This window comes from Mytilus californianus, unplaced genomic scaffold (assembly GCF_021869535.1).
Source record: "Mytilus californianus isolate M0D057914Y unplaced genomic scaffold, xbMytCali1.0.p SCAF_7, whole genome shotgun sequence".
Lineage (NCBI taxonomy): Eukaryota > Metazoa > Mollusca > Bivalvia > Mytilida > Mytilidae > Mytilus > Mytilus californianus.
The window spans coordinates 115,490,147-115,506,722 of NW_026262723.1; the positions used below are offsets into that span (position 1 = coordinate 115,490,147).

A 16,576-nucleotide genomic window follows, 5' to 3' on the forward strand; every position below is an offset into this window, starting at 1 on the left:
CACAGATCATTTCGAATTTATGTGTCGTCACTTTCACTGTTCTTGTGATATGCCCCTTTATAAATGGAAAATTGCCGAATTTTCTGTTTTGTACACTCAACATACAGACCCAAATGTCATTAAGTTTTAAAGAAAACAAAACTGCAATAGGTTTGAAGTAGTGCATTGTCTCTTGAATATTTACAAGCGGCCGGGGGATCTGTGTCCCATGGACACATTCTTTTTTTATTTCAAGAAGTTTTAACTGGTTACAGCAGGGGGAATAGTCTGAATTTGATAGTGCTTGTTTGAAAACAGCAAATTAAAAGTAAGTATAGGTACGTATCACTAGCCTAGGGTAGTATGAATATTCATGAGTTTTATGAAGCAACGCGGGATCCGAAATCACGTCATTGGCGCGATTATCTAATTTCACAGAACTATCAGCAAGCGGAAAACAAAAATATGTTCAGAAGTTCTTAGATATTTCCCAAGATGTAGGGCATATATCACTGGAACAGAGACGATACCAAAATAAGTATTTTGAATACTGAATCAGCTTTAGATATTGTGCACAAACACGGCATCTACATGATCTAGGCACTCAAAAGACGATTATTAAAAGGGGGGAGTTACACGCAACGAATGCATACGAGGGCTACCCTATGTGTTACATATGAAAACATACAGAAGAGCTATATTAAACCAGCGACAGTAACAGATCCAAATTTTCATTAGGAAAAGGGGGGGAGTGGGGCTGCTCCAGTCAATGGCATAGGGACTTCAGTCTTGACTACGGGTCAAATATATGTAATACATTATAGCGCGTTAATCGTCTACATGCATTTAAAAAAAAACGTATGCCCCTACTGTAGACGATTTATTGGCTATATATCTGATCTGTAGTCCAGTCCCTATATATGCTCCAGTCATGCCTGGGTGATTCCCTATATATCCACCAATTTTCCCTACAAGAAGAGGGTCCAATGCACCCTGCTCACCCCCTAAATCAGTGTTTGAGAGACACATATTCACTTGTATATATGTCTCAGAATAAACCAATGTAAAACCAAACCTTAGCCTAACTCAATTACTGATTAGACCAATAATTATGATGTCTTGAAAGGCTATTTTATTTTTTTTTGTCATAATTATCTGGACTACTGCTACCTATGATCCCATCATTAACATATGGTCGAAGGGGGTGGGGCTAGGGTGTTTGTTTCATCTTGAACACAGTTACAGGGTTTGGTACAGACATCTGGCTGTTGTTGTAAACCAGACACCCCAATCATATACATTTATTGTACATGTATTTTTGTTTGCAAGAATCTGTACATATATACCCTTTGTTCATATAAATTTCAGAAGAGAATCATTACCCATTGATCCATAAATATATATTTTCCAAGCTATCATAAATATAAACTATGACATCTTTAGATGTAACTAAAAACCTGGGTTCTTTCATGTTATTGAACAAAAACATCAGTACACAATTTTACAGACATCTAAGATTATCATAACATTTAAACATGCTATCTGGTTATTAACTTTAACTGATTTTATAAATTTTTTGTAGTAATCCTTGCATTCTGTTTATTTTTAAAGGAATGCATTGACCATACAAAAGAATATATGTTTGTTTGCCCTAACCTTACCTACATGTACTCAAAACATAGCTGCCTACCCAAATTCTTTTATTGTTCTGATGTGAAAAAGTTTTCTTTTAATCTGATAGGCATGAAGACTAAAAAACATCTGACACTTCAATTTCCCTTTGCTGTGAGAAAAAAGAAAATGCCTACCAACCTACCCACTGTCTCTAAAATGTACTTTTGGGTAGGGTAAGGCCTAACTAAAATATTTATAAGTGTAGCCTTACAAATGTGACATCAAAATTTATCAGTGTAAAAATTATTTCAGGTTTAAATAGTCTTCTTGAAAACTTGGACATAATGACGTAAAAATCTGCTAAGAGGTGTGCAAATTGAGCAGGGGATACCCCACAAACCCTTTCTATTAGTTAACATTTACAGTGTCCAGTTATGTACCCCTTTAAGTTTATTCTGTCCTTTTAAATTTGTGAATAAAGGAAGTATCGTTATTAATAGTTTATATATATATGCTCTTAAAAGGTAAATTTACAAATGATATATTATGTTCAAAACAACCTGATTACTTTTTGTTTAGTTCTAAGTAAAAACTAGGAGTAAGGGAATTTTCTGCTAAGGGAATTTAGACATTTTTTTTAAAATTTCAACCTAAGGTCAAATATATAAATTTCACTTGTCCACTTAATCATGTTAATATGAAAAACTAAAGTGCAAGGAGTATTTATTTATCTACATTTCTTGTTTCAGCAATTGCTGTACCTTTCCAGTTACTTATTATGTGTTGTGTATTAATTTGACTATAACACTTTTGAGTGACTGGATAGGTTGATAATATTCATCAATTGAAAAAGAAACTGGAGAGATTGGTAATAGTTTTAGACAGCTGCAATTGAAGGTACACAAATTTAGGTTGTCATATCAGCCTACAAAGTCATATCAATAGCCCAGGCTAGTGGTCAATAAGCATGAGTCATCAGACATCAGTCATATCAATGGCCTAGGGTAGTGGTCAATTATCAGGAGTGATCAGTCAACAGTCCTATCAATAGCCTAGGGTAGTGGTCAGTTATCTGGAATGACCAGTTAACAAAGTCATATCACTAGCCTAGGGTAGTAGTCAATTATCTGGAATGACCAGTTAACAAAGTCATATCACTAGCCTAGGGTAGTAGTCATTTATCTTGAATGACCAGTTAACAAAGCCATATCACTAGCCTAGGGTGGTGGTCAATTATCAGGAGTGATCAGTTTACAAAGTCATATCACTAGCCTAGGGTAGTGGTCATTTATCTTGAATGACCAGTTAACAAAGCCATATCACTAGCCTAGGGTGGTGGTCAATTATCAGGAGTGATCAGTTTACAAAGTCATATCACTAGCCTAGGGTAGTGGTCAATTATCTAGAATGACCAGTTAACAAAGTCATATCACTAGCCTAGGGTAGTGGTCAATTTTTTTAGGAGTGATCAGTTAACAGAGACATATCACCAGCCTAGGGTAATAGTCAATTATCTGGAATGACCAGTTAACAAAGTCATATCACTAGCCTAGGGTAGTGGTCAATTTTTTTAGGAGTGATCAGTTAACAGATACATATCACCAGCCTAGGGTAATAGTCATTTATCTGGAATGACCAGTTAACAAAGTCATATCACTAGCCTAGGGTAGTGGTCAATTATCTGGAATGACCAGTTAACAAAGCCATATCACTAGCCTAGGGTAATAGTCAATTATCTGGAATGACCAGTTAACAAAGCCATATCACTAGCCTAGGGTAGTGGTCAATTATCTTGAATGACCAGTTAACAAAGTCATATCACTAGCCTAGGGTAGTGGTCAATTATCTGGAATGACCAGTTAACAAAGTCATATCACTAGCCTGGGGTTATAGTCAATTATCTGGAATGACCAGTTAACAAAGCCATATCACTAGCCTAGGGTAGTAGTCAATTATCTGGAATGACCAGTTAACAAAGTCATATCACTAGCCTAGGGTAGTAGTCAATTATCTTGAATTACCAGTTAACAAAGCCATACCACTAGCCTAGGGTAGTGGTCATTTATCAGATCAGTTAAGTTAACAAATCCATATCACTAGCCTAGAGTAGTGGTTAATTATCAGGAGTGATCAGTTAACCAAGTCACATCACTAGCCTAGGGTAGTGGTCAATTATTAGGAGTGATCAGTTAACAGAAACATATCACTAGCCTAGGGTAGTGATCAAATTTTAGGAGTGATCAGTTAACAAAGTCATCACCAGCCTAGGGTAATAGTCAATTATCTGGAATGACCAGTTAACAAAGCCATATCACTAGCCTAGGGTAGTGGTCAATTATCTTGAATGACCAGTTAACAAAGACATATCACTAGCCTAGGGTTATAGTCAATTATCTTGAATGACCAGTTAACAAAGTCATATCACTAGCCTAGGGAAGTGGTCAATTATCTGGAATGACCAGTTAACAAAGTCATATCACTAGCCTAGGGTAGAAGTCAATTATCTGGAATGACCAGTTTACAAAGCCATATCACTAGTATAGGGTAGTGGTCATTTATCAATTCAGTTAAGTTAACAAAACCATATCACTAGCCTATGTTAGTGGTCAAATATCAGGAGTCATCAGTTAACAAAGTCATATCACTAGCCAAGGGTAGTGGTCAATTATCAGGAGTGATCAGTTACCAGAGACATCACTAGCCTAGGGTAGTGGTCAATTATCAGGAGTCATCAGTTAACAAAGCCATATCACTAGCCTAGGGTAGTGGTCAATTATCTGGAGTGATAAGTTAACAAAGGCATACATCACTAGCCTAAGGTAGTGGTCATTTATCAGATCAGTTAACAAAGCCATATCACTAGCCTAGGGTAGTGGTCAATTATCAGGAATGATCAGTTAACAAAGCCATATCACTAGCCTAGGGTAGTGGTCAATTATCAGGAATGATCAGTTAACAAAGTCAAATCACTAGCCTAGGGTAGTGGTCATTTACCAGGACTGATCAGTTAACAAAGTCATATCACTAGCCTAGGGTAGTAGTCAGTTATCAGGAGTCATCAGTTAACAAAGCCATATCACTAGCCTAGGGTAGTGGTCATTTATCTGGAATGACCAGTTAACAAAGTCATATCACTAGCCTAGGGTAGTGGTCAATTATCTGGAATGACCAGTTAACAAAGTCATATCACTAGCCTGGGGTTATAGTCAATTATCTGGAATGACCAGTTAACAAAGCCATATCACTAGCCTAGGGTAGTAGTCAATTATCTGGAATGACCAGTTAACAAAGTCATATCACTAGCCTAGGGTAGTAGTCAATTATCTTGAATTACCAGTTAACAAAGCCATACCACTAGCCTAGGGTAGTGGTCATTTATCAGATCAGTTAAGTTAACAAATCCATATCACTAGCCTAGAGTAGTGGTTAATTATCAGGAGTGATCAGTTAACCAAGTCACATCACTAGCCTAGGGTAGTGGTCAATTATTAGGAGTGATCAGTTAACAGAAACATATCACTAGCCTAGGGTAGTGATCAAATTTTAGGAGTGATCAGTTAACAAAGTCATCACCAGCCTAGGGTAATAGTCAATTATCTGGAATGACCAGTTAACAAAGCCATATCACTAGCCTAGGGTAGTGGTCAATTATCTTGAATGACCAGTTAACAAAGACATATCACTAGCCTAGGGTTATAGTCAATTATCTTGAATGACCAGTTAACAAAGTCATATCACTAGCCTAGGGAAGTGGTCAATTATCTGGAATGACCAGTTAACAAAGTCATATCACTAGCCTAGGGTAGAAGTCAATTATCTGGAATGACCAGTTTACAAAGCCATATCACTAGTATAGGGTAGTGGTCATTTATCAATTCAGTTAAGTTAACAAAACCATATCACTAGCCTATGTTAGTGGTCAAATATCAGGAGTCATCAGTTAACAAAGTCATATCACTAGCCAAGGGTAGTGGTCAATTATCAGGAGTGATCAGTTACCAGAGACATCACTAGCCTAGGGTAGTGGTCAATTATCAGGAGTCATCAGTTAACAAAGCCATATCACTAGCCTAGGGTAGTGGTCAATTATCTGGAGTGATAAGTTAACAAAGGCATACATCACTAGCCTAAGGTAGTGGTCATTTATCAGATCAGTTAACAAAGCCATATCACTAGCCTAGGGTAGTGGTCAATTATCAGGAATGATCAGTTAACAAAGCCATATCACTAGCCTAGGGTAGTGGTCAATTATCAGGAATGATCAGTTAACAAAGTCAAATCACTAGCCTAGGGTAGTGGTCATTTACCAGGACTGATCAGTTAACAAAGTCATATCACTAGCCTAGGGTAGTAGTCAGTTATCAGGAGTCATCAGTTAACAAAGCCATATCACTAGCCTAGGGTAGTGGTCATTTATCTGGAATGACCAGTTAACAAAGCCATATCACTAGCCTTGGGTAGTTGTCATTTATCAGTTCAGTTAACAAAGCCACATCACTAGCCTAGAGTAGTGGTCAATTATCAGTAGTGTTCAGTTAACAAAGTGATATCACTAGCCTAAGGTAGTGGTCAATTATCAGGAGTGATCAGTTAACAAAGCCATATCACTAGCCTAGGGTAGTGGTCATTTATTTGGAATGGCCAGTTAACAAAGCCATATCACTAGTATAGGGTAGTATCGGATCATTCAACAATGTCATATCAATAGCCTATGGTAGTTACCAATTATGTGTAAGATCACTAGCCTAGGGTAGTTGTCATTTATGTGTCATTTCACTAGCCTTGAATAGTTATCAGTTATGTGTTATATCACTAGCCTATGGTAGTTGTCAGTTATGTGTCATATCACTAGCTCATGGTAGTTTTTAGTTATGAGTCATTATAAAACAACAGATATATCACTAGCCTAAGGTAGTTGTCAGTAATGTGTCATATAACTAGCCTAGGGGAGTTGTCAGTAATTTGTCATATCACTACTCTAGAGTAGTTGTCAGTAGTGTGTCATATAATCATTATCCTGGTAGTTGTCCGTTACTTGTCATTATAAAACAACAAAGTTATATCACTAGCCTGGGTAGTTATCAGTATTTTGTCATCACTAGCTTATGGTAGTTGTCAGTAGTGTGTTATATCACTAGCCTAGGGAAGTTGTCAGTTATTTGTAATATCACTGACTAGCCTAGAGTACTTTTCAGTTATGTGTCATATCACTACCCTTGGGTAGTTGTCAGTTATAATTATGTGATATCACCATCCTAGGGTAGTTGTCATTTATGTGTCATATCACTAGCTTTTTGTAGTTGTCAGTAACGTATCATTTCATCTCCTTAGGTAGTTGTCATTAATGTCTCATATCACTAGCCTATGGTAGTTGTCGTTAATGTCTCATATCACTAGCCTAGTGTAGTTGTCATTAATGTCTCGTGTCACTAACTTAAGGTGGTTGTCATAAATGGGTGATATCACTAGCCTAGGGTGGTTGTCAGTAATGTCTCATATCACTAACCTAGGTAAGTCGTGATTAATGTGTCATATCACTAACCTAGCACTAGGTAGTTGTCAGTAGGCTGATGATATGACACGTTACTGAAAACTACCGTAGGCTAGTGATATGACCCATAACTGACAACTACCATAGGGTATAATATAGGCACAAATGACAACTACTCTATGCCATTGATATAAGACATTCCTGACAACTACCCTAGGCTAGTGATATGAGGCATTAATGACAACTACCCTAGGCTGGTGATATGAGACACTACTGACAATTACCGTTGGCTGATGATATGACACGTTACTGACAACTACCGTAGGCTAGTGATATGACACATTACTGACAACTGCTCTAGGCTAGTGATATTACACATAAATGACAACTACCCTAATTTAGTGATATGAGACATTACTGACAACTACCCTGGGCTAGTGATATGACAAATAACTAACAACTTCCATAGGCTAGTGATATGACACATTACTGATAACTACCGTATGCTAGCTGATAAGTGATCACTACCCTTGCTTAATCCTGTTGTCCCTTGGTGGAGCAAAGGGCACTGACGATATTTCTCCACCTTGTTCTGTTTTTTTGCTAGCCTCTTCAGATCATGCCACTTGTACCCTTCTTTCTCCATCTCTACTGCAACGTTCCTTCTCCACGTGTATCTTGGTCTGCCCCTGATATGACTTTGTGAACTGATCATTCTTGATAATTGACTTCTACCCTAGGCTAGTGATATGACACACTACTGACAACTACCATATGCTAGCTGATAAGTGACCACTACCCTAGGCTAGTGAGATGACTTTGTGAACTGATCACTCCTGATAATTGACCACTGCTCTAGGCTAGTGATATGGATTTGTTACTAAACTGGTCTGCTAAATGACCATTACCCTATACTAGTGATATGGCTTTGTTAACTGGTCATTCCAGATAAATGACCACTACCCTAGGCTAGTGATATGGCTTTGTTAACTTAACTGATCATTCCTGATAATTGACTACTACCCTTGGCTAGTGATATGACACGTTACTGACAACTACCGTAGGCTAGTGAAATGACACATTACTGACAAATACTCTAGGCTAGGGATATAACACATAGATGACAACTACTCTAAGCTAGTGATATGACAAATAACTTACAATTTCCCTAGACTAGTGATATGACACATAACTGACAACTACCCTGGGTTAGTGATATAACACATAACTGACAACTTCCTTTGGCTAATGATATGACACATCACTGACAACGTCCCTATGCTAATGATATGACACATAACTGACAACTTCCCTAGGCTTGTGATATGACACATTACTGACAACTACCGTATGCTAGCTGATAAGTGATCACTACCCTTGCTTAATCCTGTTGTCCCTTGGTGGAGCAAAGGGCACTAACGATATTTCTCCACCTTTTTCTGTTTTTTTGCTATCCTCTCCAGATCATGCCACCTGTACCCTTCTTTCTCCATCTCTACTGCAACGTTCCTTCTCCACGTGTATCTTGGTCTGCCCCTGATATGACTTTGTGAACTGATCATTCTTGATAATTGACTTCTACCCTAGGCTAGTGATATGACACATTACTGACAACTACCATATGCTAGCTGATAAGTGACCACTACCCTAGGCTAGTGATATGACTTTGTGAACTGATCACTCCTGATAATTGACCACTGCTCTAGGCTAGTGATATGGATTTGTTAACTAAACTGGTCTGCTAAATGACCATTACCCTATACTAGTGATATGGCTTTGTTAACTGGTCATTCCAGATAAATGACCACTACCCTAGGCTAGTGATATGGCTTTGTTAACTGGTCATTCCAGATAATTGACTACTACCCTTGGCTAGTGATATGACTTTGTTAACTGGTCATTCCAGATAATTGACCACTACCCTAGGCAAGTGATATGACTTTGTTAACTGGTCATTCCAGATAATTGACCACTACCCTAGGCAAGTGATATGACTTTGTTAACTGTTCATTCCAGATAATTGACCATTACCGTAGGCAAGTGATATGACTTTGTTAACTGGTCATTCCAGATAATTGACCACTACCCTAGGCTAGTGATAAGTCTCTGTTAACTGGTCATTCCAGATAATTGACTACTACCCTAGGCTAGTGATATGACTTTGTTAACTGGTCATTCCAGATAATTGACCACTACCCTAGGCAAGTGATATGACTTTGTTAACTGGTCATTCCAGATAATTGACCGCTACCCTAGGCAAGTGATATGACTTTGTTAACTGGTCATTCCAGATAATTGACCACTACCGTAGGCAAGTGATATGACTTTGTTAACTGGTCATTCCAGATAATTGACCACTACCCTAGGCTAGTGATAAGTCTTTGTTAACTGGTCATTCCAGATAATTGACTACTACCCTAGGCTAGTGATATGACTTTGTTAACTGGTCATTCCAGATAATTGACCACTACCCTAGGCAAGTGATATGACTTTGTTAACTGGTCATTCCAGATAATTGACCGCTACCCTAGGCAAGTGATATGACTTTGTTAACTGGTCATTCCAGATAATTGACCACTACCTTAGGCTAGTGATATGACTTTGTAAACTGATCACTCCTGATAATTGAACACTACCCTAGGCTAGTAATATGGCTTTGTTAACTGGTCATTCCAGATAATTGACCACTACCATAGGCTAGTGATATGACTTTGTTAACTGGTCATTCCAGATAATTGACCACTACCCTAGGCTAGTGATATGACTTTGTAAACTGATCACTCCTTATAATTGACCACTACCCTAGGCTAGTGATATGGCTTTGTTAACTGGTCATTCAAGATAATTGACCACTACCCTAGGATAGTGATATGGCTTTGTTAACTGATCACTCCTAATAATTGACTGCTACCCTAGGCTAGTGATGTGACTTTGTTAACTGATCACTCCTGATAATTAACCACTACTCTAGGCAAGTGATATGGATTTGTTAACTTAACTGATCTGATAAATGACCACTACCCTATACTAGTGGTTTGGCTTTGTTAACTGGTCATTCAAGATAATTGACCACTACCCTAGGCTAGTGATATGACTTTGTAAACTGATCACTCCTGATAATTGACTACTACCCTAGGCTAGTGATATGACTTTGTTAACTGGTCATTCCAGATAATTGACTACTACCCTAGGCTAGTGATATGGCTTTGTTAACGGGTCATTCAAGATAATTGACCACTACCCTAGGCTAGTGATATGACTTTGTTAACTGGTCATTCCAGATAATTGACTACTACCCTAGGCTAGTGAAATGGCGTTGTTAACTGGTCATTCCAGATAATTGACCACTACCCTAGGCTAGTGATATGACTTTGTTAACTGGTCATTCCAGATAATTGACCACTACCCTAGGCTAGTGATATGACACATTACTGACAACTACCATATGCTAGCTGATAAGTGACCACTACCCTAGGCTAGTGATATGACTTTGTGAACTGATCACTCCTGATAATTGACCACTGCTCTAGGCTAGTGATATGGATTTGTTAACTAAACTGGTCTGCTAAATGACCATTACCCTATACTAGTGATATGGCTTTGTTAACTGGTCATTCCAGATAAATGACCACTACCCTAGGCTAGTGATATGGCTTTGTTAACTGGTCATTCCAGATAATTGACTACTACCCTTGGCTAGTGATATCACTTTGTTAACTGAACACTACTGATAATTGACCACTACTCTAGGATAGTGATGTGGCTTTGTTAACTGAACTGATAAATGACCACTACCCAAGGCTAGTGATATGGCTTTGTTAACTGGTCATTCCAGATAATTGACCACTCTAGGCAAGTGATATGACTTTGTTAACTGTTCATTCCAGATAATTGACCATTACCGTAGGCAAGTGATATGACTTTGTTAACTGGTCATTCCAGATAATTGACCACTACCCTAGGCTAGTGATAAGTCTCTGTTAACTGGTCATTCCAGATAATTGACTACTACCCTAGGCTAGTGATATGACTTTGTTAACTGGTCATTCCAGATAATTGACCACTACCCTAGGCAAGTGATATGACTTTGTTAACTGGTCATTCCAGATAATTGACATCTACCCTAGGCAAGTGATATGACTTTGTTAACTGGTCATTCCAGATAATTGACCACTACCGGAGGCAAGTGATATGACTTTGTTAACTGGTCATTCCAGATAATTGACCACTACCCTAGGCTAGTGATAAGTCTTTGTTAACTGGTCATTCCAGATAATTGACTACTACCCTAGGCTAGTGATATGACTTTGTTAACTGGTCATTCCAGATAATTGACCACTACTCTAGGCAAGTGATATGACTTTGTTAACTGGTCATTCCAGATAATTGACCGCTACCCTAGGCAAGTGATATGACTTTGTTAACTGGTCATTCCAGATAATTGACCACTACCCTAGGCTAGTGATAAGTCTTTGTTAACTGGTCATTCCAGATAATTGACTACTACCCTAGGCTAGTGGTATGACTTTGTGAATTGATCACTCCTGATAATTGACCACTGCTCTAGGCTAGTGATATGGATTTGTTAACTAAACTGGTCTGCTAAATGACCATTACCCTATACTAGTGATATGGCTTTGTTAACTGGTCATTCCAGATAAATGACCACTACCCTAGGCTAGTGATATGGCTTTGTTAACTGGTCATTCCAGATAATTGACTACTACCCTTGGCTAGTGATATGACTTTGTTAACTGGTCATTCCAGATAATTGACCACTACCCTAGGCAAGTGATATGACTTTGTTAACTGGTCATTCCAGATAATTGACCGCTACCCTAGGCAAGTGATATGACTTTGTTAACTGGTCATTCCAGATAATTGACCACTACCGTAGGCAAGTGATATGACTTTGTTAACTGGTCATTCCAGATAATTGACCACTACCCTAGGCTAGTGATAAGTCTTTGTTAACTGGTCATTCCAGATAATTGACTACTACCCTAGGCTAGTGATATGACTTTGTTAACTGGTCATTCCAGATAATTGACCACTACCCTAGGCAAGTGATATGACTTTGTTAACTGGTCATTCCAGATAATTGACCGCTACCCTAGGCAAGTGATATGACTTTGTTAAATGGTCATTCCAGATAATTGACCACTACCCTAGGCTAGTGATAAGTCTTTGTTAACTGGTCATTCCAGATAATTGACTACTACCCTAGGCTAGTGATATGACTTTGTTAACTGGTCATTCCAGATAATTGACCACTACCCTAGGCAAGTGATATGACTTTGTTAACTGGTCATTCCAGATAATTGACCGCTACCCTAGGCAAGTGATATGACTTTGTTAACTGGTCATTCCAGACAATTGACCACTACCTTAGGCTAGTGATATGACTTTGTAAACTGATCACTCCTGATAATTGAACACTACCCTAGGCTAGTAATATGGCTTTGTTAACTGGTCATTCCAGATAATTGACCACTACCCTAGGCTAGTGATATGACTTTGTTAACTGGTCATTCCAGATAATTGACCACTACCCTAGGCTAGTGATATGACTTTGTAAACTGATCACTCCTTATAATTGACCACTACCCTAGGCTAGTGATATGGCTTTGTTAACTGGTCATTCAAGATAATTAACCACTACCCTAGGCTAGTGATATGGCTTTGTTAACTGATCACTCCTAACAATTGACTACTACCCTAGGCTAGTGATGTGACTTTGTTAACTGATCACTCCTGATAATTAACCACTACTCTAGGCAAGTGATATGGATTTGTTAACTTAACTGATCTGATAAATGACCACTACCCTATACTAGTGGTATGGCTTTGTTAACTGGTCATTCAAGATAATTGACCACTACCCTAGGCTAGTGATATGACTTTGTAAACTGATCACTCCTGATAATTGACTACTACCCTAGGCTAGTGATATGACTTTGTTAACTGGTCATTCCAGATAATTGACTACTACCCTAGGCTAGTGATATGGCTTTGTTAACGGGTCATTCAAGATAATTGACCACTACCCTAGGCTAGTGATATGACTTTGTTAACTGGTCATTCCAGATAATTGACTACTACCCTAGGCTAGTGAAATGGCGTTGTTAACTGGTCATTCCAGATAATTGACCACTACCCTAGGCTAGTGATATGACTTTGTTAACTGGTCATTCCAGATAATTGACCACTACCCTAGGCTAGTGATATGACACATTACTGACAACTACCATATGCTAGCTGATAAGTGACCACTACCCTAGGCTAGTGATATGACTTTGTGAACTGATCACTCCTGATAATTGACCACTGCTCTAGGCTAGTGATATGGATTTGTTAACTAAACTGGTCTGCTAAATGACCATTACCCTATACTAGTGATATGGCTTTGTTAACTGGTCATTCCAGATAAATGACCACTACCCTAGGCTAGTGATATGGCTTTGTTAACTGGTCATTCCAGATAATTGACTACTACCCTTGGCTAGTGATATGACTTTGTTAACTGGTCATTCCAGATAATTGACCACTACCCTAGGCAAGTGATATGACTTTGTTAACTGGTCATTCCAGATAATTGACCACTACCCTAGGCAAGTGATATGACTTTGTTAACTGGTCATTCCAGATAATTGACCATTACCGGAGGCAAGTGATATGACTTTGTTAACTGGTCATAACAGATAATTGACCACTACCCTAGGCTAGTGATAAGTCTCTGTTAACTGGTCATTCCAGATCATTGACTACTACCCTAGGCTAGTGATATGACTTTGTTAACTGGTCATTCCAGATAATTGACCACTACCCTAGGCAAGTGATATGACTTTGTTAACTGGTCATTCCAGATAATTGACCGCTACCCTAGGCAAGTGATATGACTTTGTTAACTGGTCATTCCAGATAATTGACCACTACCGTAGGCAAGTGATATGACTTTGTTAACTGGTCATTCCAGATAATTGACCACTACCCTAGGCTAGTGATAAGTCTTTGTTAACTGGTCATTCCAGATAATTGACTACTACCCTAGGCTAGTGATATGACTTTGTTAACTGGTCATTCCAGATAATTGACCACTACCCTAGGCAAGTGATATGACTTTGTTAACTGGTCATTCCAGATAATTGACCGCTACCCTAGGCAAGTGATATGACTTTGTTAACTGGTCATTCCAGATAATTGACCACTACCCTAGGCTAGTGATAAGTCTTTGTTAACTGGTCATTCCAGATAATTGACCACTACCCTAGGCTAGTGATATGACTTTGTTAACTGGTCATTCCAGATAATTGACCACTACCCTAGGCAAGTGATATGACTTTGTTAACTGGTCATTCCAGATAATTGACCGCTACCCTAGGCAAGTGATATGACTTTGTTAACTGGTCATTCCAGATAATTGACCGCTACCCTAGGCAAGTGATATGACTTTGTTAACTGGTCATTCCAGACAATTGACCACTACCTTAGGCTAGTGATATGACTTTGTAAACTGATCACTCCTGATAATTGAACACTACCCTAGGCTAGTAATATGGCTTTGTTAACTGGTCATTCCAGATAATTGACCACTACCCTAGGCTAGTGATATGACTTTGTTAACTGGTCATTCCAGATAATTGACCACTACCCTAGGCTAGTGATATGACTTTGTAAACTGATCACTCCTTATAATTGACCACTACCCTAGGCTAGTGATATGGCTTTGTTAACTGGTCATTCAAGATAATTAACCACTACCCTAGGCTAGTGATATGGCTTTGTTAACTGATCACTCCTAACAATTGACTACTACCCTAGGCTAGTGATGTGACTTTGTTAACTGATCACTCCTGATAATTAACCACTACTCTAGGCAAGTGATATGGATTTGTTAACTTAACTGATCTGATAAATGACCACTACCCTATACTAGTGGTATGGCTTTGTTAACTGGTCATTCAAGATAATTGACCACTACCCTAGGCTAGTGATATGACTTTGTAAACTGATCACTCCTGATAATTGACTACTACCCTAGGCTAGTGATATGACTTTGTTAACTGGTCATTCCAGATAATTGACTACTACCCTAGGCTAGTGATATGGCTTTGTTAACGGGTCATTCAAGATAATTGACCACTACCCTAGGCTAGTGATATGACTTTGTTAACTGGTCATTCCAGATAATTGACTACTACCCTAGGCTAGTGAAATGGCGTTGTTAACTGGTCATTCCAGATAATTGACCACTACCCTAGGCTAGTGATATGACTTTGTTAACTGGTCATTCCAGATAATTGACCACTACCCTAGGCTAGTGATATGACACATTACTGACAACTACCATATGCTAGCTGATAAGTGACCACTACCCTAGGCTAGTGATATGACTTTGTGAACTGATCACTCCTGATAATTGACCACTGCTCTAGGCTAGTGATATGGATTTGTTAACTAAACTGGTCTGCTAAATGACCATTACCCTATACTAGTGATATGGCTTTGTTAACTGGTCATTCCAGATAAATGACCACTACCCTAGGCTAGTGATATGGCTTTGTTAACTGGTCATTCCAGATAATTGACTACTACCCTTGGCTAGTGATATGACTTTGTTAACTGGTCATTCCAGATAATTGACCACTACCCTAGGCAAGTGATATGACTTTGTTAACTGGTCATTCCAGATAATTGACCACTACCCTAGGCAAGTGATATGACTTTGTTAACTGGTCATTCCAGATAATTGACCATTACCGGAGGCAAGTGATATGACTTTGTTAACTGGTCATAACAGATAATTGACCACTACCCTAGGCTAGTGATAAGTCTCTGTTAACTGGTCATTCCAGATCATTGACTACTACCCTAGGCTAGTGATATGACTTTGTTAACTGGTCATTCCAGATAATTGACCACTACCCTAGGCAAGTGATATGACTTTGTTAACTGGTCATTCCAGATAATTGACCGCTACCCTAGGCAAGTGATATGACTTTGTTAACTGGTCATTCCAGATAATTGACCACTACCGTAGGCAAGTGATATGACTTTGTTAACTGGTCATTCCAGATAATTGACCACTACCCTAGGCTAGTGATAAGTCTTTGTTAACTGGTCATTCCAGATAATTGACTACTACCCTAGGCTAGTGATATGACTTTGTTAACTGGTCATTCCAGATAATTGACCACTACCCTAGGCAAGTGATATGACTTTGTTAACTGGTCATTCCAGATAATTGACCGCTACCCTAGGCAAGTGATATGACTTTGTTAACTGGTCATTCCAGATAATTGACCACTACCCTAGGCTAGTGATAAGTCTTTGTTAACTGGTCATTCCAGATAATTGACCACTACCCTAGGCTAGTGATATGACTTTGTTAACTGGTCATTCCAGATAATTGACCACTACCCTAGGCAAGTGATATGACTTTGTTAACTGGTCATTCCAGATAATTGACCGCTACCCTAGGCAAGTGATATG

General features: G+C 38.6%; 1 protein-coding gene across 8 annotated transcripts in view; it reads left to right on the forward strand.

Moving 5' to 3' along the window:
- The window catches only part of LOC127707537 (putative sodium-coupled neutral amino acid transporter 10), an 80,823-nt gene that overhangs the window by 15,472 nt on the left and 48,775 nt on the right, over positions 1–16,576 (forward strand). The gene's annotated exons all lie outside the window — the stretch shown is intronic.